At 37.5% G+C, this 27,159-nt stretch overlaps 2 pseudogenes; both read right to left on the reverse strand.

The window, feature by feature from the left end:
- Positions 1–361: 361 nt before the first annotated feature.
- Positions 362–1,430, reverse strand: LOC149241492 (cytoplasmic tRNA 2-thiolation protein 1 pseudogene; annotated as a pseudogene).
- Positions 1,431–1,557: 127 nt separating this feature from the next.
- On the reverse strand, positions 1,558–2,718 carry LOC149241493 (uncharacterized; annotated as a pseudogene).
- Between the last annotated feature and the right edge of the window lie 24,441 nt (positions 2,719–27,159).

The following is a 27,159-nucleotide window of genomic DNA, read 5'->3' on the forward strand; positions in this document are numbered from 1 at the left end:
GATGATTGACCAAAACTGGAGCGCAGATCTGCCAATTAAGAGATAAAACCAAATCGCATTTTTGGCTATAATAGATAATCTGGACTTAAGTTCGATTTGCCACGTTGCATTTTCCAATACAACGACCTTTAAGCTAAAATCCTATCCTTATGATGACAACTGTACTGAAAGTGGTTTGCGTGGTTTCACTCAGCGTTTAATTCGGATTTATACTGTGCCACTCATCGATAACACATCCAACCACATGCTATATGGTAGCATCGGCAATAGCTCACAGTCCGTCTTCTAAGAGCCACATCGCCCACAAAATCTCCAAAGGATCAATCGCTGGCAGAAATCATGGAACGAAATCATGTCTGTCTCAGGTTCCCCATGATCTGAAACTCATCATCTGTTTACATTGAAAGTGACTTTCTGTGCAAAGGAGGGGCGCTACTCCATCTGTAGCAGGCATATCAATTTTTAAAGCATGGCGTCCCCTAGTTCGATTAATTCCACGTTTTGGAAGGCCTCAGTTCAAACCATCTATTAAAACACATGATTTGCACCATTTCTGGCTGGAAATATAACCACAGAGCTCACATACACCTTGTTCTGGCATTTTTGCTGAAGAAGAAACGCGAAAATTCTCACCTGATCTAATTATGTCAATGATTGCTCTTGGTCTGATTTGTTCTAAATCTTTAATAAAATCATGAGCAAAGCCTCGATATGCATTTGGTGAATAAATGCATTCGGTAGAGAAGTAATCAAGCTTCTTGAAATATGCATACATGACGATCTCCTTTCATATGTATATTTAAAAGGCTTGCATCTTGGAATAGATCCATCTTCCCCTGTTGTTATCAATGTGCATCTACTTAGCCTGGCAATATCTCCACGAAGAATATTTAATAGTACAGTCTCTGCTATATCATCTGCATTGTGACCAGTTGCAATTTTATCTGCTCTTACCATTGTAGCCCCTCTATCTAAAGCCTGGCGACGAAAAACTCCACAAAATGTACATAATTATGTCGTTTAGTGATGCCTTCATCTATTGATAGCAAGAACAAATCTAGACCATAATTGTGTCGTTTATTCAACTCTGTCAAGACATGTGCTAGAACAGTGGAGTCTTTACCACCAGAAGCTCCAATAGCAACACGTTCTCCTGGTCTGAAAAGGTGGTTCTCGATAATAACCTTGTGAATCTCTTCTTCAAAGGCAAAATAAAAGCATTCCCTGCATACCTGTTGTTGAGTCTTGGGTCTTCTCAAAGCAGCTCTCTTTTTTGCACATATGTCGCACTGGCGTCCCATTTTCTTTGGCTTCTCCATGTTCTGCTCCATTTGTGGTGTGCAGAGCTCACAATTCCATCAACGGCAAATTGAAGCCTTTGTCGGAATGAATATTTTGGTTTCACCGAGACGATCTTACAAACTAGCCATTACCTTCACGCGACGGATCAATTCCTTTGTTGGCCTGAATTTAGCTGCATTATTCAAAAGTTACTCAAAACAAGTCATTTGAGACAAACTGCAGAACCTCTTGATTTGCAAGCCTTGGAGGTCCACATCACAAATGATCGTGATCCTCACCCCTAATTTTCCTAGGTGTAAAATTAAACAACAAATGACAGAACTCAAATAAGTTAGGGAGAACTTTCATTCCGCTACTACAAGATAATTTAGAGAAATTACAGCAGATCAAAGAAATATTCCAGTCCTTGACCTATCTCCCAGATTGATAAACCAACACCCCATGCTTGTGCTTCTTCCAGCCGCACGGAAATTGACTTCAAAGAAGGGTAAAAGACTCTATGTCTGTTCAGTCGCTCCTCATAATCAAAATAATGCTCCATGTTCTGCTCATCCCAAAACAACTTTGGCTTGTGTGTTCTAAGCAAGGAGAGGTATCCATGACCGAGGATAGGTGCACCACCTCTTGGAAGAACATAATCATTTCCATAGAAATTTATACCCATTAAGATTTTCGCTGCCAGCTGAAAATTGGCAGTCCACATATCAATTTTTGCATCCCTTTGGCGCTTTGCAGCTGAAAGAGGAAGCAAAAGTTGCAAACATGCACGCACCCAAATTATGCATTTGAAAAATCATAAGTCATAAGTGAAAATCCATCAACTTTGTTGCTTAGCCTCTCCATATCAGTTGATGTAAACATGTCTGGATTGTTCTCAATTGAATTTGGTGGGGGAATGACAAACACCAACTGCAAGTTACGATCAAGCCCCTCAACTGCTTTTGTAGCATGTAGCTTGGATCCAAGTTCTTGAACAAATTGCAATGCCATTTGACGTAATTTGGGATCTTTTAGAATGCCATAAGCTACCCATTGTGACCAGGCCTCAAGCACCACACCATCATATCCCATGTTTTTGCACTCTGAAACAATAAGATCAATTGCTTGCTTCTTTTCCCTCTTCTTTGTCAACAATTCTATAGGCGATGCTTCCAATACAACTCTAGGTAGTATAAGGATTGGTATACCAATGGCAGCCCATGCTTACGAACTTGAGCCATCCACTGTTGATCAGCATCATGCTTACCAAATAACTGTAGCTCTGTCCCAATTCTCTTCAACTGATACCAGACCGGTGATACATGTGTAAGTTTGGCACGAAATTTTATGGCCATGTCATAACCTTTACTATTCCAGGGCGTAACATATGCAAGAACCATAGAATTGAAATGCCTGTGAGTAGTGTTCATCCAGGGCTTCTCTCAATATATTTGTGAAAATTAAATCTGCTTCCTGGAGCTAAGTGTGCAGAGATGAAGCCATGGCGCAATGTGAAGTAATCAACTTTAGTCACTGAACATAAAAACTGCTAAAAAAAACATTCAATCCAGATGAAAATTGGTATCCTATTCCAAAAATGCAGATGGCGCCCTCCAAATAGCTTTTTGCCTCTGGTTGCTGATGATGTTTCAAATTGTGCTTGTGCAGGGATAGGAGCGTTGAAGTTTGCTGCTGCCTTTTGAAGAGCTAGAGAATAAATTACATAATCCAGAGCTGGAGCATAAATTACATAATTTAAAACAACACATTAATGATTTCTTCTTCAAAACAGGGTTTTGAAGAAGAATCAATCTCTGACATGAGACGGAGTCTAACAGGTTCAATTGTGAAACTAGTCCTTCAGCAGAAGATCATGTGGCTACTTTCTTAAATTTTGCAGATAATATGAACATAGAACATGAAAATGTTTATATGATATTATTTGCGCAATCCTTAGAAGGAAATTTTAGGATCTAGTTTATAAAACTTAGACCTCACTCTATTAGAACATGGAATGAGCTCATAACTATCTTTAAGAGTCAATGGGGAGTAAAGAAGGACCCTATCTACTTTCTTTCTGAATTTGAAGAATTGAAGAGAAACTCTGGTGAATCAGTGACCAAATTTATTGAGAGATTTAATAAAATCTATCATAAAATGCCTATTGATTGCAAGCCACTAGTAGCAGCTGCAAAAATTAGATTTTCCAAAGCATTCGAAGACGATTTTGCAGTCATGTTAAGAGAAAGAGTGTCCAATACATTAAAAGATATGCAAACAAATGCCATAGAGGTTGAAGCCAATAGTTCTTCTTCTAGCAAAATTAAAGCCAAAGCAGAGAAAGAAGAAAGAAAATTAAAAGCTAGGATTGATGACTCATATTCTTCCAAATCTAAACTTGAAGATTAGAAAATTGATGAAATTACATCTTTACTTAGAAACCTTTCTAATAGGATTTCTAAAATTTAAGCACAACCTAGAACTACTCAGCAAACAACTATTAGGCCACAAGCTCAAACTCAATTTCGAAGAGCTCCTCAAATGCAGATCCTTTAGAGACCAGGTTCTAATCAAAACATTCAACCACCTTTGTTGATTGATGATCAACAGCGTCAGGATGTAGGCCCTTTAATTACTGAAGATATTAATAATCTTGATTCTTCAGCAGTACAAATGGAAATAGTACCTACATCTTCCTTTCAGTCTTTTGAACAAGAGCAAGGGGCTACTCAACTTTCCAAATATCAAGCATTTTCTGAATTTCTTATTGCAGAGTTAAATAAGAGATATGATATAAGACTTAGATCAGGCCCAGGTAGACCTCTAAAATCTACAACTATAATTGAACCCGCAATAAAACCTATTCAAACACAAATTCCAACACCTCAAACTATAGAATCATCTACTGAAACATTTTCATCTGATAAAACCAATTTGACAACTTTTAATATTGAGAAAGAATTGGAAAAATTCAAGATTCATATTCCTTTAGTTGAACTTTCCAAGAACCCTGGTTACAAAAATCAAATGTTTAAATGGATACAATCCTCTAGTGTAGATGCTGAGGGAGATATTATTAGTTTACAAGATAAAAAACTCTCAGTAGTTTTTGGCCCTAGTTCTGATATGATTGATGAGATTGTTCCACCCTTTTATGTAACTTTAAAGGTCCATGATTTTCTCTTGTATAACTGCATGTTGGACTCTGGAGATTCTCAAAACCTTATGCCAAAGGTAATTATAGACCAGCTCTAGTTAGAAGTTACTCGTTCCTATCATGACCTCTATACCTTTGATTCAAAGAAAGTACCATGCCTAGGACTGATCAAATACCTAGTTGCGACCTTAGCCCAAATACTTGTTAAGAGTATAGTCTTAGACATACTTGTCATTGATATTCCTTCCAATTTTGGCATGCTTCTGTCTAGATCATATTGTGCTAAACTTGGAGGATCACTTCAGATGGACATGTCTTTTGCTACTATTTCAGTCTATGGAGGTGAAAATTTAATGTTATATAGGGAAGTTAGGTTCCTCCATACTGTTTGCAGGTCTGATCAAGCAAAAAATCACCCTATCTATGTAGTAGATCAAGATTTTGGTTTCTTTCAATTATCATTACAAAATTCATCAAACTCTCAACTTGCCATTGAAAACACAGTTTCCAAACCTAAAATTGTAAAATCAAATATCTGGAAACTTTATTTTGATGGCTCTTGCTCAAAGGAAGGAGCAGGAGTAGGGATTGTTTTAATCTCACCAAAAAAAGAAAATATTACTCAGTCATGTAAACTTGAATTTGAATTCATCAATAATGCAGTTGAGTATGAGACTTTTATTCTTGGTCTTGAACTAGCTAAGAGTCTAAAGGTTCGAAACATGAGTGTATTTTCTGATTCTGAGCTAATAGTTAAGCACGTTAGAAACTTTTGTCAAACAAAGCACCCAAGACTTAGGTCTTATAGAAATGAAGTTTGGGATACAATTGAAAATTTCTTTCAAGGATTTAACATAACTGCTATACCTAGGGATGAGAATATCCATGTTGATTCACTTGTTGTTTTAGCAAGCTCTTTCAAAATCCTTGAGCTAGTATTGTTGGAATATCAAATTCAATTCAAGTACAAACCATCAATTCCTGATAACCTTAAACATTGGCATATTTTTTAAGATGATGAGAAATTAAAATCTTTTCTTCAAGTCATTGATGAATTTTCAAATATGCAAATTGAAGAAGATCAAAAACATGTCCAAGAATCAAATCAACAGAGTCCAGAAACTTTATTTAGCCCTAAAATTCTTGATCATGATATCATTCGGTTATCAAATATTTTTATTCCCAAAGAGTTAGTTCCATTGGAAAAGATTTTTGATAATAATGATGTAGCCAATAACCCCTTCATCATATTTTCCTTTAGATGTTAAAAACAAATACTTGAATCTTCTTAAAAATTACAAAGATGTTTTTTCATGGTATTATAATGGATTAAAAACTTATGATACATCCCTGATTGAGCACAAAATTCCTTTACAACTAGAAGCAAAACCCTTCCAACAAAAATTAAGAAGGATTAATCCAATACTTCTTCCAACCAATGAGAAAGAACTTAAGAAGCTGCTTGATGCGCATATCATAGTACCTTTGAGGTATTCTGACTGGGTGGCTAACCTAGTCCCTGTTAGAAAGAAAAATGGTGAAATTAGGTTATTTGTTGAATTCCGAAATCTGAACAAGTAATCTTTAAAGGATAACTACCCATTGCCCAAATGGATCATCTATTTCAGAAAGTTTCAGGTGAAAATAGGATTTCTATGCTAGATGGATTTTCTGGCTACAACCAGATTATGGTGAGTCAAGCTGACCAAAACAAAATTGATTTTATTACTCCCTGTGGTACATTCATGTATGCTAGGATACCAGTTGGATTGACAAACGCTGGAGCCATTTTCCGGAGAGCCATGGATCTAGCATTTTTTGGTAAGACATATGAATTCATTGTCATTTATCTAGATGATTTAATTGTTTTCTTTGATTCTGATGAAAATCATTTAAAACACTTGAGCAAGGTTTTTGACAGGTGCAGAAAATATGGCATGTCCATAAATCCAAAGAAGTCTTTATTTGTTGTAAAGGAAAGGAAATTATTGGGGCATATTATCTCTAAGGAAGGAGTTTCCATTGATCCAAAGAGAGTCTCAGCTATTCAAACTCTATATTTGCCTAGAAATAAGAAGGAGATACAAACCTTCCTTGGGAAAATTATTTTTCTCAGAAGGTTTATCCATAATTATGTAGAGATGGTAAAAGATATAAACGATATGTTAAAGAAGAAAAATGAAGTGAAATGGACAGTTTCAGACATATATGCTTTTGATCAGATCAAAAGGGCTATATTTGAGGCCTCTACATTAGCTAGTCCTGATTACTCCTCCCCTTTTAGCATATTTTATTTTTGCATCACAGACAACCTTAACAGCTATACATTTACAGAAGAATATAAATGGTGATGACCAACCCATAGCCTTCTTTAGTAAAGTCATGAGGGATACCGAGCTTAAATATGACATTATTGAAAAGTAAACTTGTGCTTTAATCCAAGCCCTCAAAGCCTTTAGAACCTATGTTTTGCATTCACACATTACAACCTATGTCCCTAATCATGTTGTCAAAATTGTTTTGATGCAACCTGATACTGATGGGAGAAGGGGGAGATGGATTGCCAAAATTCTTGAATTTGATCTTGAGATCAAGACCACAAAGCTAGTGAAAGGTCAAGGTTTGGCCAAATTTCTAGTTGAATCCAATTGCAAAGTATTGGGAATAAATTTCATTTTTGAACTTTCATCTGAGAATAATGCACAAGAAACTTCTCAAAATTTGGAGGAGAATCCATAAGAACCTCCTTCTTCAAATCAAACCATTCTCATTAGTATTATAATATTGTGCAACTTCTCAGAAATTTTCAATGTCCCGCTAAACTTGACTTGAAGTAGTGAAATATTATATTATTAATGGTAATCTATATTGGAAGGATCCTCTCAATATCCTTCTTCTATGTTTGACTAAAAATGAAACAGAGGGAATTATATATCAGTTTCATGTAGGGTTTTGTGGTGGAAATTATGCCGGGAGAGCAACATCTTACAAAATTTTAAAGGCAGGTTTCTACTGGCCCACACTATTTAAAGAAGTTGGAGTGAGAGTTAGAAGTTGCACACAATGTCAAATATTTGCAGGGAAACAGAAGTTGTTAGCACTCCCTCTTGTTCCAGTATTGGTTCAGGCACCTTTTCTATAATGGGGGTTGGACTTCATAGGAGAGATTAATCCACAATCAATTAATCAATATAGACGGATTCTAACTGCTACTAACTATTTTACCAAATGGGTAGAGGCTATACCTATTAAAAATGAAACTGATACTGTTGTAATTAAATTCCTTGGGGAAAATATTTTATCAAGATTTGGATGTCCTCAACAAATTGTTATAGATAATGCAACATCTTTTAGCAATGTTAAAATGATTGAGTTCTATCAAAAGTATTCAATTTTGTTACATCATTCTACACCATACTATCCACATGGTAATGGGCTAGCAAAGTCCTCCAACAAGATCTTAGTTAAGGTCATTAAGAAGACTCTTGAAGACCATAAAAAGAGTTGGTACAACCACCTAATCCATGCAATTTGGGCAAACAGAGTTTCTCCTAAGAGGTCCACAGGCAAGTCTCCTTTCCAATTAGTCTATGGTAAGGAAGCAGTTTTTCCACTCATTTAGCTTTACCTGTTATGAGATTCCTTCAGGAATCCTATGAAGAAAAAGATGCTTTCTCAAGGAGGATTAATCAAATCATTGAGTTGAATGAGGACAGGGACAAAATTCAGTACAAGCTAAGGAAATACCAAAACAAGATGAAGGAGTTTTTTGATAGAAAGGCTAGAGAAGGAAATTTCAACAAAGGAGATCTAGTGCTTAGATGGGATACAAGGATGGAGGATAAAGGCAAACATGAAAAATTTGACAACCTCTGGTTTGACCCATTTAGCATTGCAGGATTCAAAGGAAATAATACATTCATCCTACAAAATATGGAAGGAAAGTATTTCTCATTGCCAGTCAATGGGAAATACTTGAAACCTTATATCCAATATTAGATTTTCATCCATTCATTCATCATTGTGAATATTCGAAGAGTTCATTTTATTTTGAAAAAAATGTAAATGTGTAATTGTTTCAACAAAGATTCCATAGACCGAGGAGAAGGCATTTGGATCTGCTTGTTCTCTGCATCCCACAAGGGGAAGCAGTCCCCAACTAGAGCCAATGTTGTAACATTATTTGGTTTTTAAAAGTTAGTATATTTGTCAAAAATAAATTCAAAATGTTAAGTTAGGATATGGATGAAAAACAAAGAAAAATAAAAAATGTTAGGACAGTTGTATATTTTATATGCATCCATATCAATAAAATGTTAGGAGTTAGTTGCCCTAAAGAAAGAAGGCAAAAGAAAATAAAAAATGTTAGGGAATCAAAAAGAAAATAAAGGCTTCAATTTCAATAAAAATAATAAATGCAAAGGCTGCTAGTTTAAATGTGCCACATTAGAAATGTTAAATTTTTATTAATTAATGATTAATTTCCTTAATAGGGATTAATTTTCGTTGTAATCTTTGACATTGGACCTTATGATATATGGTGCATATATATTTGATATAATCCAAAGTCACTAAGCAACAAAACATCATGTCAGCTTTACATAAAAGGAGTGCATCATCGGACGGTCGATCTACTCCCTGCCCAGATCAACGGTGGGGAGAGACTTTGCATCTCCCTCGACCGTTTTTCGTTAATGCGATTGGGGTGGGGGGAGGGGGTGGTCCGTAAAGTAGTTTTAATGGAAGATGACCCAATCCTACGTGTCAAAACCCTACAGCTCTGCACCCCCCCACTCAAAACCATAAACCATTCCCTACCCCCTCCGCAATTCGCTCATGGTTTTCCCTCTGCCAACGGTCCTCCATCCCGCGCCTTGACTGTTATCCCTTAACCAATCCAATGCCGCCACTTCATTTTCCCGTTGCCTAGTCATCCTACCCATTTCCACATCACGTGTTCGTCGCCCTGCTGTCATACCCATTTCTATTCACCCATTGCACCTCCGCTCCTATGAATTAAAACCACTACAGTCATAAATAAAATCGTTAGCCTTTCCCGACAACTATAAATAAATCCATACCCATATTTTTGTCACTTTTCTCTAACTTTTTACTGTTATTTGTAGGTTAAATAATTCCCTGCTCATAAATTCTTGCTATCCGACCAATCCATTTAGTTGATCACCCTTTCTTCTATCTATCAACATGGCCCCAAATGTAGAGTACAAAAGAAAGCACTGCTACTGCTACCTAGTCAATTCCCTGTTCAAGATTGCAGATGCCAAGTGTGAGTTTGACTTCCATGAACTGCAACTATGGCTAAAACAAAAATACCTTGATCAGCAAGACAGATCAGATTCTAGGAATCTTTGTTACCTTTCTTCAACTTCCCAAAAACACATGATTTCCCTGACCTAATTACCTGGTGTCAAGCCAAATATGACTCTGTAAAAAGAGTAGCGGTGGCTCAGAATGGAGACATTCTGATCACCATCTCTGTTGTAACCATAAACTAGATGCTCCTAATCCCTTAATTAGACTCTCTCAGCCATTTTTCACCAGCAGCACTTATGGATATGTACCATAAGTTAACCTTTCCACAGAGGGCCCAAATCATTGAATTTTTTTTACGTGAGGATGCAGAATTACCAAAAAGGAATCCACCCTACTCATCTTCCATGTTTCCTGAGGCCTCTGGACATTGTATTTCTCTTCTTTCATACTTGTTAGGATATCCAGATGACCAGTATGTTCATGAAACTACCCTTGGATTCCTTTCCATATTTAACAAAGATCAGCAACCATCATTCATGTATAATTACAGCCAATTCTTGGCTAATAATATACATGAAAAATTCATGAATTTTACTGTATAGGGACTGTTCAGTTACAGCTCTGTAATTGTTCACATGTTTCTTTTTCAGCAGGGAGATATTTTTCCTTTAAATCTTAGCAGACAGGATGAACAATGGGTGAATCAATTAGTGATTCATTGGACCGAAATAGTCAGGACAACTACTACTAGTTCTTAATTTTTAGATTGTAGATACATTCATACATCCAATGGCACAACTACTCAAAAGGATTTTACACTTAAGTGAGCAGACTAAAACTGGGGACTGGTATTTATACCAGAATTACACAGAGATAAGAGTATATAGTTGTGAGCTTGCACCATATAAGCTGCCCAAGTATGTTCCCATGAGAATATTTTCTCTAGAATATATTAGGTAGATGATCAATATGGATGACCTGCACTTTGTGTCGGGGAAAAGGAAATCTCAATTCAAGATCAAGGGAAAGACTGGATCATTCATTTGCAACACTAGATCAGCTGGTGTTGAGGCAGATACATTGTTAAAGAAGATGAATTTCCAACCTAGCTTTACCTGGTCTTATGACACTTTTGGTATTATTAAAAATGACTCCTTATAATCAAACTCCAAGAATAGAAATAGAACAGTTCATGAATCAAAAGCAGTGGGTTGATGGGACACTTCAAGAGGCATATGAACAGGTTGTATCCACCCCCACTGAATAGATTCTAGTTGCTCAAAGAAAGCAACAAAAAAGTGTAAGAGACGAGACTTCATCTACTAAGGAGATTATGAGAGGATTCATTTTTCAACATAAGAAGTGATCCAAAATGGATTCAGTTTTCCCTCCATATCAAAGTTTTCAAATTCAATTCAGAGTGGGATCAAGTTGAAGTGCTCAACGAGACAATTCCGATGGTGTGAACGGCGCAAAAATCCGAATTTGGATGAAGAAGTTAAGGCAGTCAAAGTTTAAGGAAAACTAGAGAAAAAAACGTCAAAAAGTCAAAGTCAACAGTCAAATTGGTCAATTTTCAACAGTCAACACTTACGTGAGCAGGACACATGTTGTCCCGAGAATGCGCCACATGTTTTTGATGATGTCAGCAAGGAGGGTGACGTGGCAGTTTATGATTGGTGCACATCGACCAATCCAGTGCTTACATGTGGTAGCCCAGATTTGTCCAATATTGACATGTGAATCCAAAAATTTGGGGGTCAAGGAGGATCGAACCCCTGACCTCCCAGATTCCTAAGTTTTCGCCGGATTCCGCTCACCGGATGAGCCATCACATCTCTTGTTTATCAATGCAGATGATATTATATTTAATGTGGCAAAGTTGGGTACACTGGAAAAACGGTCGGACGGTCAGGGTCAACCCCAAACCGCCGGTCCCTTAGCATCAAATGTTTGTTATGTAACTTCCAGAGTCAGAACAATGTTAACGTGGTAAGGTAAGGAACTATGCTCATACTCCTTGTTTCATTTTTTAACGAGGTTGACACAAGATTAGGAACTATCCTCATGGGAGTTGTTTCATATTTTAATGAGGTTGACACAGTAATAGAACTATTCTCATATCCTTGGTTTCATTTTTTAATGAGGTTGATATAGTAAAAGAACTATCCTCATATCCTTGGTTTTATTTTTTAACGAGGTTGACACAAGACAAGGAATTCTCCTCGTGGGAGTTGTTTCATTTTTTAATGAGGTTGACATAGTAAAAGAACTATCCTCATATTCCTTGTTTCATTTTTTAACGAGGTTGACACAAGACAAGGAACTGTCCTCATGGGAGCTGTTTCATTTTTTAATGAGGTTGACACAGTAAAAGAACTATCCTCATATTTCTTGTTTCATTTTTTAACGAGGTTGACACAAGACCAGGAACTATCCTCATGGGAGTTGTTTCATATTTTAATGGTTTGCGAAACCAGAGATGTTGGGTTAGTTCCCCAATGGAGTCACCAATTTGTTTTTGAGAATTTGGTATCTACGGATAAATACTAATTCCCTAGATAAGTAGCTGTATATAGAACAACAATTTAAATTGTTTTAGACTTTTCCTATAAGAAATAGATAAGATGAGAAGATAACAAGACCTACTTGTAGTTCTGCTTTCCTCTCGTCTCCCTTGTATCGATCCTATCGCTCCTTCCCGTACTTAATACGCTTGAGAAGTACCCTGTAAACGCAACAGAAAACAGAGAACCGATCAAAGCATATGATCTATTGAATATAAGTGAAAGGAATCAGATACAATTCACACATATAAGCATTATGAAACGATACAAACATATGGGAAAAAGGTTCAAACACTATATTAGATAGAAGAAGGAATTACAACCATTGGTGTCTGATTCAAAGCCATTGCTCCAGCTTGGATCCCATCCACATCACATCAAAAGCATGACAAACTTGTAGCATTACAATACTTGCTTCAAAGCCAAATCTCATAGCAGCATTATCTCCTTACAATTCAACATAATCTAGCCCCTAATCACTTAGATGAGTGGTCAATTTATAGGAAGATGAAGGAGGTTTTGTCATAAATGGTGGCATTGAATGGCCTTCCATACTTAGAATTAGTTCCATGGAGGAATGGATGAGAGGATAGGATGCACCTTAACTCATTCCTGATCCATTTTCAAGCTCATAGGAGTTGATAAGTGAGGGAACCTTCCAGATGACTCCAAAAGATAAGAATATTCCCTAAACCCTATGTGAATTTCGCTCATTCTCACCCAGCACAGGTGAAAGGAAGCCTAAGTGCTTTGCAAAGCACCCTGGTAGTGGACTCAACTACTATGTAGTGCACCTTTACAAGGGCTTACCTGCGCTGGTCCCTCTAGAGTCTATTTCTGGATGTCTTCAAGTCATGAAACTGTCTGGGAAGGAGGCATTCAAAGGGGTGACTTGTTTAGGGCATGAAGCAACTGAAATTAGGGTTTGATGATCCCTAAAACATTGATCTGAATGTTGGGATTTGATGTGCCCAAATGGATCTGTAACAGCCATGAGGTTGATTTATTGGATTTCTATAGAATAGGTACGATAGGAAGTTTCTCCACTGTAAACTTGTTGGGCATGCTTGTTGTTTGGGTTCAAATTAGGTTGAGTAGGAATTTGGGGTTGCTTAGGTGGATTTTTTAAGGGTATTTTTAGTTGAGGAGGAGGCATTAAGGAATGTAGTTGGGCTACTTGGGGCCCCCATCCTTGTGAGGAATTACCCCATTGAGGAGGTTGGGGTTGGTATGGTTGGAAAGGTGAAACGACAGGTTAAGGAGGAGGATAGGACTAAGGTGAAGGCACAGACCATGATGTGTTTTTTGGAGGATGCCAATATTGAAAAGTTGCATATGACTAGAATTGAAAGAAGGAATATAGTGTATAGCTTGCATACCTTGTTGATGTGGCCTAGGGCTTTGTGGCCTCCTTTGGTTGACAAAGAAAATTTACTGCATGCCTCCCTCTACTCCTTGATACACCACTTCCAAACTTGGAAGAGATGGGCATTTGTTAGTTGCATGATTTTCCTCACTTACAGAGAAAATTTCTATTACATTAAATGGACACTCATTTCTAGGGTGTCTCTTGGTGCATCTAGAGACAAATATGGCTAATGACCCTTCTACCTACTCTCGTTTCTTCTTGATTTGCATGGTGTCATTTGTAAGGGAAAAATATGTATCTTTTTTCTTTTAAAAACTTACTTCCTATTTCATTCTTGATGGTTGAGGTAGAAGGGGAAGAGCTTGCTAAACCTTGGTTGGATCTACCTCTTTTCCTTGCAGCCTTAGAGTGGTTCTTGAACACTGCCTTGATTTACTCATAATTGAGATGGTAAATATCTCCATTAGACAACATGTTGAGGGTCTCCATTAACTCTTCCATGGCCCCTAGGAGTAACACTAGCTTCATTGATTTTGGATCAAGGGTGCAATTAGTCCTCCTATAGCTTAGCTTAAATATTTTCTCAAAGTCCTTAAGGGAATCATCTGGCCCTTGAGTCATCCTGAAGATTTCCTCTTTTTTTCCCTTGCCCTGCAATAATATTTGTACTTCGTGTTGAATGCTTGTTGCATTTGAGCCCAAGTAGTGATGTTTCCTCCTTCCAAACTCATGAATCAATGCAGAGTTGCATCCTTGAGGGCAGAAGGAAACAATTTATGTTTTTCCTCATCAAAGGTGTAATCATATGTCCTTCATACAATAAAAAATTAAAACATGAAGGTATCATGGTCTTCAGAATCCAATCCATGAAAATGTGGGAGGTAAATAGGGCTAACGTTCTTCATTATAACTTCCCCATTTGTCTCCTTGATAGGAAAGAATTCATGTTTCTTGTTTCTAGCCATTCCTTTAATGAGTTATGGAGGCTCTTCTTCCCCTATAATATCCTCAAAGATCTCTAGTTGATCACCCAAAAGGTTCTCCAAATCATCTATGGTTAGAGGAGGAGGTCCACAGTCACAAAAAAGCCAAGGTTGACTGCATGCAGAAGTGGGGGCTTTAGGCAAAAAAATTCCTAAGTTATCCCTAGGTCTATGAAGCATTAAATGAATATTTTTTTTTCCTTTTGAAATTTTTTTATCAATAGAAATACTGATGCAAAATCTTTTTGTTGTTTTTTGAGGAAATGGACTGGAAATGAAAACAACTTTAAAGCATAAAGCAATACCTACTTCGACACCTCCCCGACAATAGCACCAAAAAGTGATGAGCCTTGGTATTACAACAAGAATGTTGTAAATCCCAAGGTTATCATCTTTAATTTATCAATTTGGAGTTCATAAAAACTTAAAAGGTGACAGTGTTATATGCATATTAGGAAAGATTCTAACTAAGTTGCTCTGAAGTAATGGATTGAACTGAAATGTACATAAACAATTTTGTAGAATTCCAAAGAAGTAAAACTATTGAACTTAAATTTGCAATAAAAGAGACAATTGAAGAATTACTTGTCCTACTGTATAAAGGAAACGCTAAGCTATTTGCATGAAGAGACAAGTTTGAAAATAAATCCAGTCTGTTTTGCAAAAGATAAATAATAAGAAAGTAAACCTAAGCTAATTGCACGAAAGTAGTGACTCTAATATATCTTGCAAGAAATAGAATGTATATTATTGCAATGTAAGTAAACTCTACTCTATTTTTAGAAACCATCAAATTCTTAAAGGTGATCAATGTAAACTATTTTTATTCTACTTAACTCATAATCAAAATAGTAAACCCTAATTATAGAATTAAATCTATAGTGATGAAAGGAAGATATACAAAGGGTCTCTAGTCTTCACAAGTTTGATTCCAACACTTAAGGGACATTGTGGAGTAATGAGAAGCAAAAAATAAACTCAAGAGGTAATTTTGGTCGTGTTCTAATGAATTATGTGAAGTGTTACAGGAATGCTACAGGATGCCCTATATTTTTATAATATTGCATCTGAGAGTGATCTAAAGATTCTAGAAGTGGTATGAAGGTGGGAGGAGGTGGCAGGAATTTTTGAAAGAGTGTGAGGAACCTTTCCAATCTTATATCTACTTATTAGCCCATCTTGCACAAGGGGAAAAGCAAACTAACAATCTCTTGTAGCCCTGTAATGTAATTTTTTGTGTGCAAACAATTTGGAGAAACAAATGAAAACGAGAGGAATAGTGTTTAAGGATATGGTGTTTATGCATGGAAATTGATGCTACTCTACCCTATGAACCAATATATCTCATATACACACAAAATGATCATTCAACTAATAAAGACAATGTGATTAAAGGACTATTAAAATGCTAATTGTAGAAAGCCAAAATGTAGGGGAAATGATGAGTTGAATTAAGTAGAATCTAACTATTGCATAAAGAAAGACTATATTTTTTGTGCTTGTACACATAGGGTACATGACCAAGCTTCTTAAGAGAGCTTATATTTTTTGTGCTTGTCCACATAGGGCATATGACGAAGCTTCTTAAGAGAGCTTACTTATCAACCTACAAAGACAAATATTTTTCTCATAAATGGATTTGTAAAAAGAAACACAACTAGGCTAAGTGCAAAAAAATAAATTCATAACAGAAATATGCAAAAGAGGGGCTTGAGTGCTTGGGTTGGGCCCTAACCTAAGGAAATTCATTTCCCTTAAAACAAACTTAGGTTGTTTAGAAAATGATGCTTTTCATTAATATCAGAAAGTATTCAAGTACATAACATGACAATGGAAACAACAAGTGTTAGGATATTCCGACACATAGGATATAGTTAAGTTCAACTTGGTCTAGTTTAGAGTTAGGTATAGAGTTAGGTAAAGTTTGTTTCTTTACCGTTGTACATATTGTAACTTACAATCCGACGGTCACGATATGTAGTGATCCGACGGTTCATTCTCTCCTCGGTATTACCGACACTTGATCCGTGGCTTGACACCTGATTGGTCCATGAGTTCTATTTAAAGCGCATGGAGGGTCATTGTTCGGGTAATCCGTGCATGAGAGAAGCTTATGTAAATTTTCATTCTTTGATTAATATATTGCCTGTAGTACCCACGTTGGGACAGGCCGTGGACTGTTTCCCTCCTTGCACTCTGAGGGTTTTAACCACGTCAAAAATACTGGTGTATTGATTTGAGATCTGGTTGTGAGCGGTGTCCTTTTGGTGTTCTTTCTGAGGAACTTACCCTGTAAATTCCTACATGGTATCAGAGCTATTTGAGGGCCGCGTCCGTTGGTGATCCAAATCTGAAGCCGGTAGAACTGCATGCGGCTGTCGTTTCCTAGATTTGCTGTTTCTGACTGCTTTCGGGCCGAGAGGACTGCTCTGTTGCGTTCGGAGCATCTGTTCCAGTGAGGAACCCCTTTCGTTTCACGCGAAAAGGTTTCTGGTAGCCCTAGCTGCGTCATTTTTCAGATCGGGAGGTATACAATGTTTTTTTTGCAGTTTACTGTTATTTTCTCTCTGTTTATTTCGGTTTCGGTTTATTTAACTTTTTTTTAACCGGATCTATACCTTTCATTTCTGCGTATGCTCTTTGCCCTGCGACTCTGTGCGATCTGGGCAAATCAGAAACAGAAAGGATTTGTGTTTTGTGTTTTGTAGGGAAAAAGAGCTTTCTCAAGGCAAGCACGCAAACCAAGGCCCCCCCCCCCCCCTCTCTCTCTCTCTCTCTCTCTCTCTCTCTCTCTCTCTAATTTTTTGTATAGATCAATTGGTTCAAAGCTATTTTAAGAGAGTAGAGGTCTTGGGTTCAAGTCTCCATTTTGTGGGGGCGGATTTTTTCATTCCCGCACATTCGCACACTTTGCCGGCAACGTCAACAATATTTTTTTCAAAAAGCCATAACTTCTTCATCCGGAAGCCTTTTTCAAAGCCGTTTTTTTTAAAACCGCCTATTTTTTCGAGATCTATCCATTGGACCACTTACTTTCAGCATCTTCAGCTTCAGATTTTCCCAGAAAATGGAAAGTCCATGCCAAGTCATTCTTGACAGCACTAACTACTTCCAATGGGTAGCCTACATGGAAGATTTACTTAGAAGTAAAGGTCTCTTCAGAATAGCCACAGACCAAGAGAAGAAACCAAAAGATGAAGACAAGGCTGAAAAATGGGAAAATAGAAAAGATCAAGCACGTGGTTTGATAGGGATGTCTGTTTCTCCTGATCTTAGATTCCACATTGCAGAACTTGAGACTCCTCATGAAGCATTAGAAAAACTTGCTAAAGTTTTTGGGATCAAAAATGAAATTAGAGCCCATCAACTTGAAAATGAGTTGCTTACTTTGGATCCTAATAATTTTTCTTGCATTGAAGATTTCTTGTCAAAATTCAAGACCCTTAGATATCTTTTGGAAGGTGTCAAAGTTAAGAAAGAAGATGGTAACCTTATTTATTCCATCCTTACTAAGTTGGGACCAGCCTACTCTGTATTTGTTTCCACTTTCCATTCTACAAGGGAAGCTTTCATTTGTCAAGCAAAGACTACAAGCCCCCTTCCTTTGACTCCTTTTGTGATTCCTTAATAAGAGAACAAGAAAAACTCTTACACCTTGGTCTTCTTAATCTTGGAAACTCTTCCACGAAAGCGTTAGCCGCCCAGCAGCAACCAAATTCAAAGAATCCTAAGAAGTCATATCCTCAAAAGAATGGTCCTAAACCAACTCAGCCTCAAAATGAAAGATCATTAAAGCAAAATGAAAAGACCAATAAAAACAAATGGAAGAAGACTGATAGACATTGTAACTTTTGTAATCGAGATGGCCACTTAGAATCTAAATGCTTTAAGAAGATGGAAGCCTTGGAAGCCGCAATGAAGAAACATAACATCCATGTGGAGCCTACTTCAACTTCAACTTCCGGAATGGCACTTTCTTCATGTCGTTGTCAATCATCTCAGTCTGGTTATGCATTAAATGTATCTTCTTCTTCTTCTCATTCTCATGAGTGGCTCATTGATTCTGGAGCCTCTTATCACATGGCCAAAAACCAAGCCATGTTTTCTTCTTTAAATGATTGTAACACCAAAAATATATATATTGGTGATGATAGATCTCTTAATGTTGTAGGGACTGGAACTGTTCATCTAGACAATGGTCAGTTTAATGATGTATTATGTGTTCCAACCTTATCCTGCAACCTTCTATCTGTCTATCAGATAACTCATTCAGGTGAAGGTAAAATTGTTGAATTTTCACCTCATGATGTTGTAATCAAGGATCTAAAAGATCCTAAACAGATTCTAGCTACTGGTCTTGCTGATGATTCCAAAAGGTTGTATAAGTTTCACAACTTTGGGTCATCAAATCTTCCCTCAGTATTTGTTGCTCATAATGATGAAGTGAGCAAACTTTGGCATGAGCGATTTGGTCACTTAAACTATCGCTCCCTTCAGCATCTATGTAAAGAAAATATGGTGACAGGTCTTCCTATGGTATCTTGCAGAGATGGTGTTTGTTCCGGATGTGTACTCGGAAAACATCATCGGGACAGTTTTGACAAACGTGCCTCTTGGCACGCCTCAGCCCCTTTACAGCTTGTGCACAGTGATTTATGTGGTCCTCTTCCTGTTGCTTCATTCTCTGGCTGCAAGTACTTCTTAACTTTCATTGATGATCTCTCCAGACGCACTTGGGTATACTTCTTAAAACTCAAGAGCGAAGTATTTAACACATTTTTGGCCTTCAAAGCCTTTGTTGAAAAACAATCTGGACATCAAATTCTTAAGCTAAGAACTGATAATGGTGGAGAATATGTTAAAAACACATTCATCAACTTTTGCACCGAAAATGGAATTCAAATGCAACATACTGTTCCATACACTCCACAACAAAATGGTGTAGCTGAAAGGAAAAATCGCACCTTAAAGGAAATGGCTAATTGTATGCTGCAATCTAAAGGACTCAGTCTTAGTTTTTGGGCCGAAGCAATTAATTGTGCAAATTATATAATCAATCGCACTCCTACTAAGGTTCTAGAGAATATCACTCCAGAAGAAGCTTGGAGTTCCATTAAACCAGATGTAAGTCACTTTCGTGTGTTTGGAAGTGAAGCATGGGCCCATATTCCAGATGAAAAGCATAAAGCTTTAGAACCTAAGAGTGAGAAATGTACTTTTGTTGGATATTCTGAAGATGTAAAAGGTTATAGACTTATTCCATTTAAGTCCAAAAATGTTATCATTAGAAGAGATGTAAAATTTGATGAAAATAAATCGGCCTGCGAGCCTAGTCCGGCGGATGTGCCACCTCTTCCTATCTCTTCTACTTTTGAAAACATTTCTTCTTCAGATGATGAAAGCGAGGATGATAATCCTCCCCCACCTTCTCAGGATCCTCAACTTCCAAGATGGGTCCGTGCTACTCGGGATGCAGCAGGCGATCTTGCCGGTGATCCTACAGATCAGCGACGTACACGTTCTCAGTTTGAAAGAGCCTCTTCTTTACTGGCTCAAGCTCCAGTAAATCATGATCCTGACACTTTTGCAGAAGCTTCAGGCCATCCACATTGGGAAGCAGCTATGAATGAAGAATATCATTCATTGATGACAAATGATACATGGGATCTTGTTCCTCTACCAAAGGGACGCAAACTTGTTAGATGTAAATGGGTTTACCGAACCAAGTATGGACCAGATGGGAAAGTTAATAAACATAAAGCTCGTCTCGTTGCTAAGGGCTTTTCACAGGTTGAAGGCATTGACTACACTGAAACCTTCTCCCCTGTTGCCAAAATGAACTCTGTCCGCCTTGTTCTTTCCCTTGCTGCCTCTTTAAAATGGGAAGTCCATCAGATGGATGTTAAATCTGCCTTCTTGCATGGGGACTTGCAGGAAGAAATCTATATGGAACAACCCATTGGATTCACACAAACAGACTCCAGCCTTGTTTGTCGACTTAAGAAATCCCTTTATGGCCTCAAGCAAGCTCCTCGGGCTTGGTATGCCAAAATGGATAGCTTTCTTCTAGAATCTGGCTTTTCTAGGTGTCATTCTGACAATACTGTCTACACCAAGAAAGTGGGCAACTCTCTTATCATCCTTGTTCTTTATGTTGATGATCTTATTCTTACTGGTAGTGATCCCAACCTTATAAACCATGTGAAGTCCAGCCTTAAAAAGAAATTTGAAATGACAGACTTAGGACACTTACACTATTTTCTCGGTCTTCAAGTCTTGCAATCCAAGGAGGGTATTTTCCTTTCCCAGTCCAAGTATGCTTGTGATATTCTTCGTCATTTTCACATGGAAGACTGTAAGCCAGCCCCTTCTCCCTTTCAGTCTGGAGTCAAACTTTCAGTCTCTTGTACTTCTCCTGAAGTTGATGCTACTTTATACCGTCAACTTGTAGGAAAACTCTTGTATTTAACCCATACTCGTCCTGATCTTTCCTTTGTTGTTGGCCTTGTTGCTCGGTTTATGCAAAACCCCCGTGAAAGCCATTGGAAAGCAGCTAAAAGAATACTTTGTTATGTTCGAGGTACAGTTCAGTTTGGGATTCATTACAGTGCCGAAGCAGCTCCTCTATTGGTTGGTTTCACTGATTCTGATTGGGCTGGTGACCCTGATGATCGGAAGTCTACTGCTGGTTATGTCTTCACTCTTGGTTCAGGACCTATTACATGGGCTTGTAAGAAACAGGCTGCCATTTCTCTTTCGTCAGCAGAAGCAGAGTATCGTGGTGCCGTGGAAGCTAGTAAGGAAGCCTTGTGGCTTCGTCAGATCCTATCAGAGTTTGGCTTTGAGCAGCAGCATCCAACCACACTTTGGTGTGATAATCAAAGTGCCATTCAGCTATGCAAAGATCCAGTCCAGCATCAGCGCAACAAACACATCGAACTACACATGCACTTCATCAGAAAGCTCATTCATGACCATGTTCTTGAAGTGCAATATTGTCCAACAGATGATCAGGTTGCAGACATCTTCACAAAGGCTCTCACAGAGGCGAAGTTCACTAAACTTCGATATATGCTTGGAGTTCAGGAAGTTGTCACTAAGGGGGGATAGGCTCTAGTGCCTCCTTCCTTCTCCTATTGTGTCATATTTGTAAATCCTTCAGTCCTATCCCAAGTTGTTCTTAAGGGGGAATGTTAGGATATTCCGACACATAGGATATAGTTAAGTTCAACTTGGTCTAGTTTAGAGTTAGGTATAGAGTTAGGTAAAGTGTGTTTCTTTACCGTTGTACATATTGTAACTTACAATCCGACGGTCACGATATGTAGTGATCCGACGGTTCATTCTCTCCTCGGTATTACCGACACTTGATCCGTGGCTTGACACCCGATTGGTCCATGAGTTCTATTTAAAGCGCATGGAGGGTCATTGTTCGGGTAATCCGTGCATGAGAGAAGCTTATGTAAATTTTCATTCTTTGATTAATATATTGCCTGTAGTACCCACGTTGGGACAGGCCGTGGACTGTTTCCCTCCTTGCACTCTGAGGGTTTTAACCACGTCAAAAATACTGGTGTATTGATTTGAGATCTGGTTGTGAGCGGTGTCCTTTTGGTGTTCTTTCTGAGGAACTTACCCTGTAAATTCCTACAACAAGTAGCAAGCTTTTTTTTCTATTAACAGTCACTATATTCCTCTAAAAGTCAAATCCTATTGAGCTACCAAGCTCCTTTATTTATACAACAATGAGTGATGGGTGGACTTCTTGAAGAGAGGAATGCTTCCCTCTAAAACCCTACAAAAGTGGGGTTGGTCTCTTAGGGTTCTCGAAGTCACTGAGGGGTAGTAACTGCCCATAAGTCAATTGAGTTGTTGATGGGATAATGCAAGGAATAAGCATCCTAAATCTCTTCATGATTGTCTCCAACTTTTTCTGCACAATAAATTCTCTTTTTCCTACACATTCATTTCATTAGGCTACACGATATAACGAATATTCCCTAACCTTCCTAGTGAACATATTATAGCTCAAAAATATATCATCAAATGCAAAAAAGAGAGGTTAAAATGTGTTGAAGGGTGGTAAGATGGGCCTTGAATTGCACCTATTTTGGAGGCCCATCATCTTCTATTGCAAACTCAACAGTATGCCCTTCCAATGCACTTTCAAACCAAAAATCCACATCACAAGAAACTTGATTACTTATTACTTGCAACTGACACACCTCCTCCAAATTCCATTGTCACTGGGTCCATCATGGTGATAAGTCAGATTATTTTCCTTCAACTGATGAATCCACTCTGTAAAAATAATTGGGAAATCTAGGAGTAATATTTCACAGAGCTCGGTAAACACCTACTTCTGCAACCAATATTCTATGTTAATCCTTCAATATTTGATCTCTTTAATTGCAAATTCATGTTGCTTCTACTTAAACCGACTGGTTTATTTCCTGTTTTTTCAGATACCATGGTACCCACATTCTTGTCACAGAGCAATCCCATCATGCAACAATCTTGGTCCCAACAATGAAACTGCTTATTATCATGGGTTTCAGATAGACCCAAGTTTGCATGCAGTGTTGGCCAACAAACCCACTCAGCACCATCCCTTTAAACCGCAAAGTGGATGACTTCTCACCCCAGGTTCCATGGGGGACTACTGGAACAAGGTTTCCATGGTCACATGAGATTGTTGGGTTTTTGTGACACTTTGGGCTTAACTTACTGCACATAAGTTAGGACACCTAATAGACAGACATATGGTAGTCATTCTAAGTTCCTATACTGCGCAGGACCTCATAGAGATTTTTGTCTAATTATTCAATTTATTATACATTGCCCACAATATCATTATGATAAAAACACTACATTCACATTCACTCCTCTTGTGACATAGATAATTATAGAGTACCGAATTGACATTGCTAAACCATGTAAATCATAGCAATAAAACCATACAAATAGGAAAAATATGACAACACATGCATTCATAAACACATATAGGAGAAATCCATCAATCTTTCATTACTTCACAAGAGAGAAATATGCACAATGCACTATAGAAAAAATAGTTTGAATCTGGCTCCCCAGCCTTACCATGGCTAAAGATAACACATTGCAAAAATTTGTGCAATACAAAACATGAATGGCTCTAAAATAGACTATCTTCCTATGACCTAACTGAACTTGGAGGATTCATCTACACATATGTTGGATATCAACTACAAACACACATAACAATCAAATGACTATTGTAATAGACTAATAATGGATTAAAAAAAGAACACAACACTGATGGCTCTTCACTTCATTGGCCAACACCTAAACTAGGAAAGTGTAGTCTTCTTATTGGTCTTCAACAACTCCCCAGCCACCATCATCTCCATTATCATCATGTTTATTTGGTTTCCACATTGACTAATGGTCTAGATTTTTTCTAACAACCCTTTCCCAGTTGGCCCATGTTGTTCAATCGATAAATGGTATTGGCTTGAAATATATGCCAACAGTCACTTCCCCACTCTGTCAAACTATATGCTCTTGAAAATATATTTTGATTCCCTCTCTATGATTACCTCCTTCACCTTCATCAAACATCCTAAAATCCTAACTACCAAGATATGCTTTACATGCGTCCTTGCCTACTTAGCATTGTGACATTTTGCGCATAGTGCCTTCATGTGTTGCATCTCCCTGTCTTGCACCTATCTCCCTATTGTGCCTTGGGTTCTCTCCTGTCGTATTTTTCTCCTATGCATGTGGTCTCCTGCACTATTACCACAAAATAAAAATAAAAATTGGTCCCCAACACAAGATACCCGACTTACTCTATATCTTCCTTGGACTACCATGACATCCACCTTAGATCTAGGGAGAAACTGACTAAAGAACATCCTCTTGTGAATATTGAAGATCTCGATGGGGAAGCTCAAAATGAAGAACTTGAGTAGGATTCATATCTTGAGCCTTTAAGAACCAAACACATCAGCCCTAAACTTCAAGAACCACCTTACCCTAAAATACTAAATCAAGAAAAACATATAACCCAACCAGAATTTCATTGGCAAGATCAAGAATGTATATGTCAAGATCCACCTTTTTCAAGTTATTAAAGATGTGTCAATTTATTCAAAAGAGGACAGGGAACTTTGTTTGAGGAGGCCCGACTGAATAAGGAAAGATCCGCAAAAAATCAATGTTATAGGAAAACTATCAAATCTTATGATACAAGGATTCCTCACAACAAAATATTATGATCTTAGTAACCTAGTCATTGATGTGCATATCAATAATATTATTATTCCAAACACATTAATTGAGTTGGGTGTCATCATTAATGTTATGACACGTGAAACCATGGATGCCTTAGGACTTTTTGGCCTGAGACAAATCTCCATTGTACTTCAACTAGGTAAGAGATCAATAATTAAACCAATAGGAATTATGGAGATGATATCTATAGACTCGTGGGAATATCTCACAGACTCTATGGTTCTCTAACCTAAATTGTCTCTTGGGGAATACCCTCTAATCCTTAGGTGGCCACGAATGGCCACTTCAGATGCGTATATCAACTACAGATCTAGGAGTATGAAAATCTCCCATGGGACCTCCATTAAATAATTGACCTTATATCATCTTGCCAAGTATATTGAAAATATTGAAAAACCTTTATGGGATAATTGGAGGATACTTACAAGGAAGAGGTAGCTCATCAAGTCCTCACTATTGACCAATATCTCACCAAGAGGGAGAAAACTAAGGATGATGAAATGAGTGATTTCATTACCTCCTCCTTCTCCTCCTCCTCTAAGACACATGCTCTTGAGCACATAATGCAACTTGATGCTTAAGCCTCTCTGGCCTCAACAAATGCTTCACCTCTTGGACATGAGTCCTTAGCTAAAGAATACCAAGGGTCAAATTTAGAGATAACTCAAAGCATATCTTGTAAAACCTTCAAGATTAATCAAGGGATGATAGAAGATAAAAAAGAATGATTGGTTAAATTATTACAAAAGTACAATGATGATTTTGCTTGGAATTATTTACACATGAAGAGGACCCATCCAAACTTATGTACACATCAAATTTACATTAAGGAAATGTCTTGACCCATTCGAGAGCCTCAATTCAAGATGAATCTCGCACTGATAGAAATAGTAAAACAAGAACTACAAAAGTTGCTCACAACTAGCTTTATCTACCTAATTTTGGTTAGCCAATGGGTCTGCCCTCTTGTCATAGTCCCAAAAAAGAATGGTAAGCAAAGGATATGTGTGCACTATAGATAACTCAATAAAGAAGCATGCAAGGATCATTTCCATCTCCCATTCATTGACCATTTCCTATATGCACTCTTTGGAAAGAAGTATTTTTATTTCCTTGATGGATTCAATGGTTACAATCAAATCCAAGTCGCTCCTGAGAACCAGGACAAAAAAACTTTCACCCATCCATGGGGACATTTTCCTATCATGTCTTTCCATTTGGATTATGCAATGCTCCAGCCACCTTTTAGAGACCGATAATATATATATTTTCAAATTTTTTCCATGATTATGTGGAACTATACATGGATAGTTTTACCACTTATGGCAATGAGTTTGATGAAGTCCTTGATAATATAGAGAAAACGTTAATAAACTATAAGGAAAATAATGTGTTCCTCAGTAATGAGAAGTGTGAGATGATGTTGACTGACGACTTTGATGAGCCCTAGTATCAAAACGAGAATGTTGAAACTCCCAAGGCTACCAAATTAAATTATTAACTCAGGGTTTGTACAAAGTTAAGAGGTGTCGACACTGTATGTGAAACATGTTATGTGTCCTTATTTCATTGCTCTGATTAATGTCATAAAAACTTAAGAGGTTGCAACATTGTATGTGAAGTAGATGGTGTACTTCTACCTAAGTTGGTGCAAGGGACTAAAGTACTCTATTTTTGTAGAAATAAAAAGCACAACTAAGCCTAATTGTAGAAAAAAGAACCTACTTACTTTTGCAGAGAGTAAATCTTAGTTACTTTTGTAGAAATGAAAGGCTATTCTACTTTTCACTAATGTAAATGCTAATCCTACTTGTAGAAATGTAAACATTAACCTATTTGCAGAGTGTAAATGGTACATCAAAAGAAAACCTAGTCTATGTAATAGAAATAACAATGTTGGAAATGGAAACCCTAGCTTAAGATGTATGAAACAAAACCTAATCATGAAATCATTCTTCAATCACTACATTTAAGATATATTTTGTCAATAAAGTTTATAAGGTACTTCATAAAGTAATCATGAAAATCATCATTATGCTCTTCAAGTCATCAAATTTTCCACTAACCAATCATGGTTTTAGAGCCTAAGAGTCATTATTGAAGGCTAGGAGGAAAAAATAAAGCTTCAAGGACAATTCTGGTCAATTTTGGAGGGCTTTTACATGGTGCTACAGGATGCTACAAAATTGCCCTATTTTGCTATAGGATTGGATCCGTGAGCATTATGAGCATGGAAAAGGTGATATAAAGGTG

This window comes from Pinus tabuliformis, chromosome 8 (genome assembly GCF_031772625.1).
Source record: "Pinus tabuliformis cultivar Carrire ecotype Pingquan chromosome 8, CPIR1, whole genome shotgun sequence".
Taxonomy (NCBI): Eukaryota; Viridiplantae; Streptophyta; class Pinopsida; order Pinales; family Pinaceae; genus Pinus; species Pinus tabuliformis.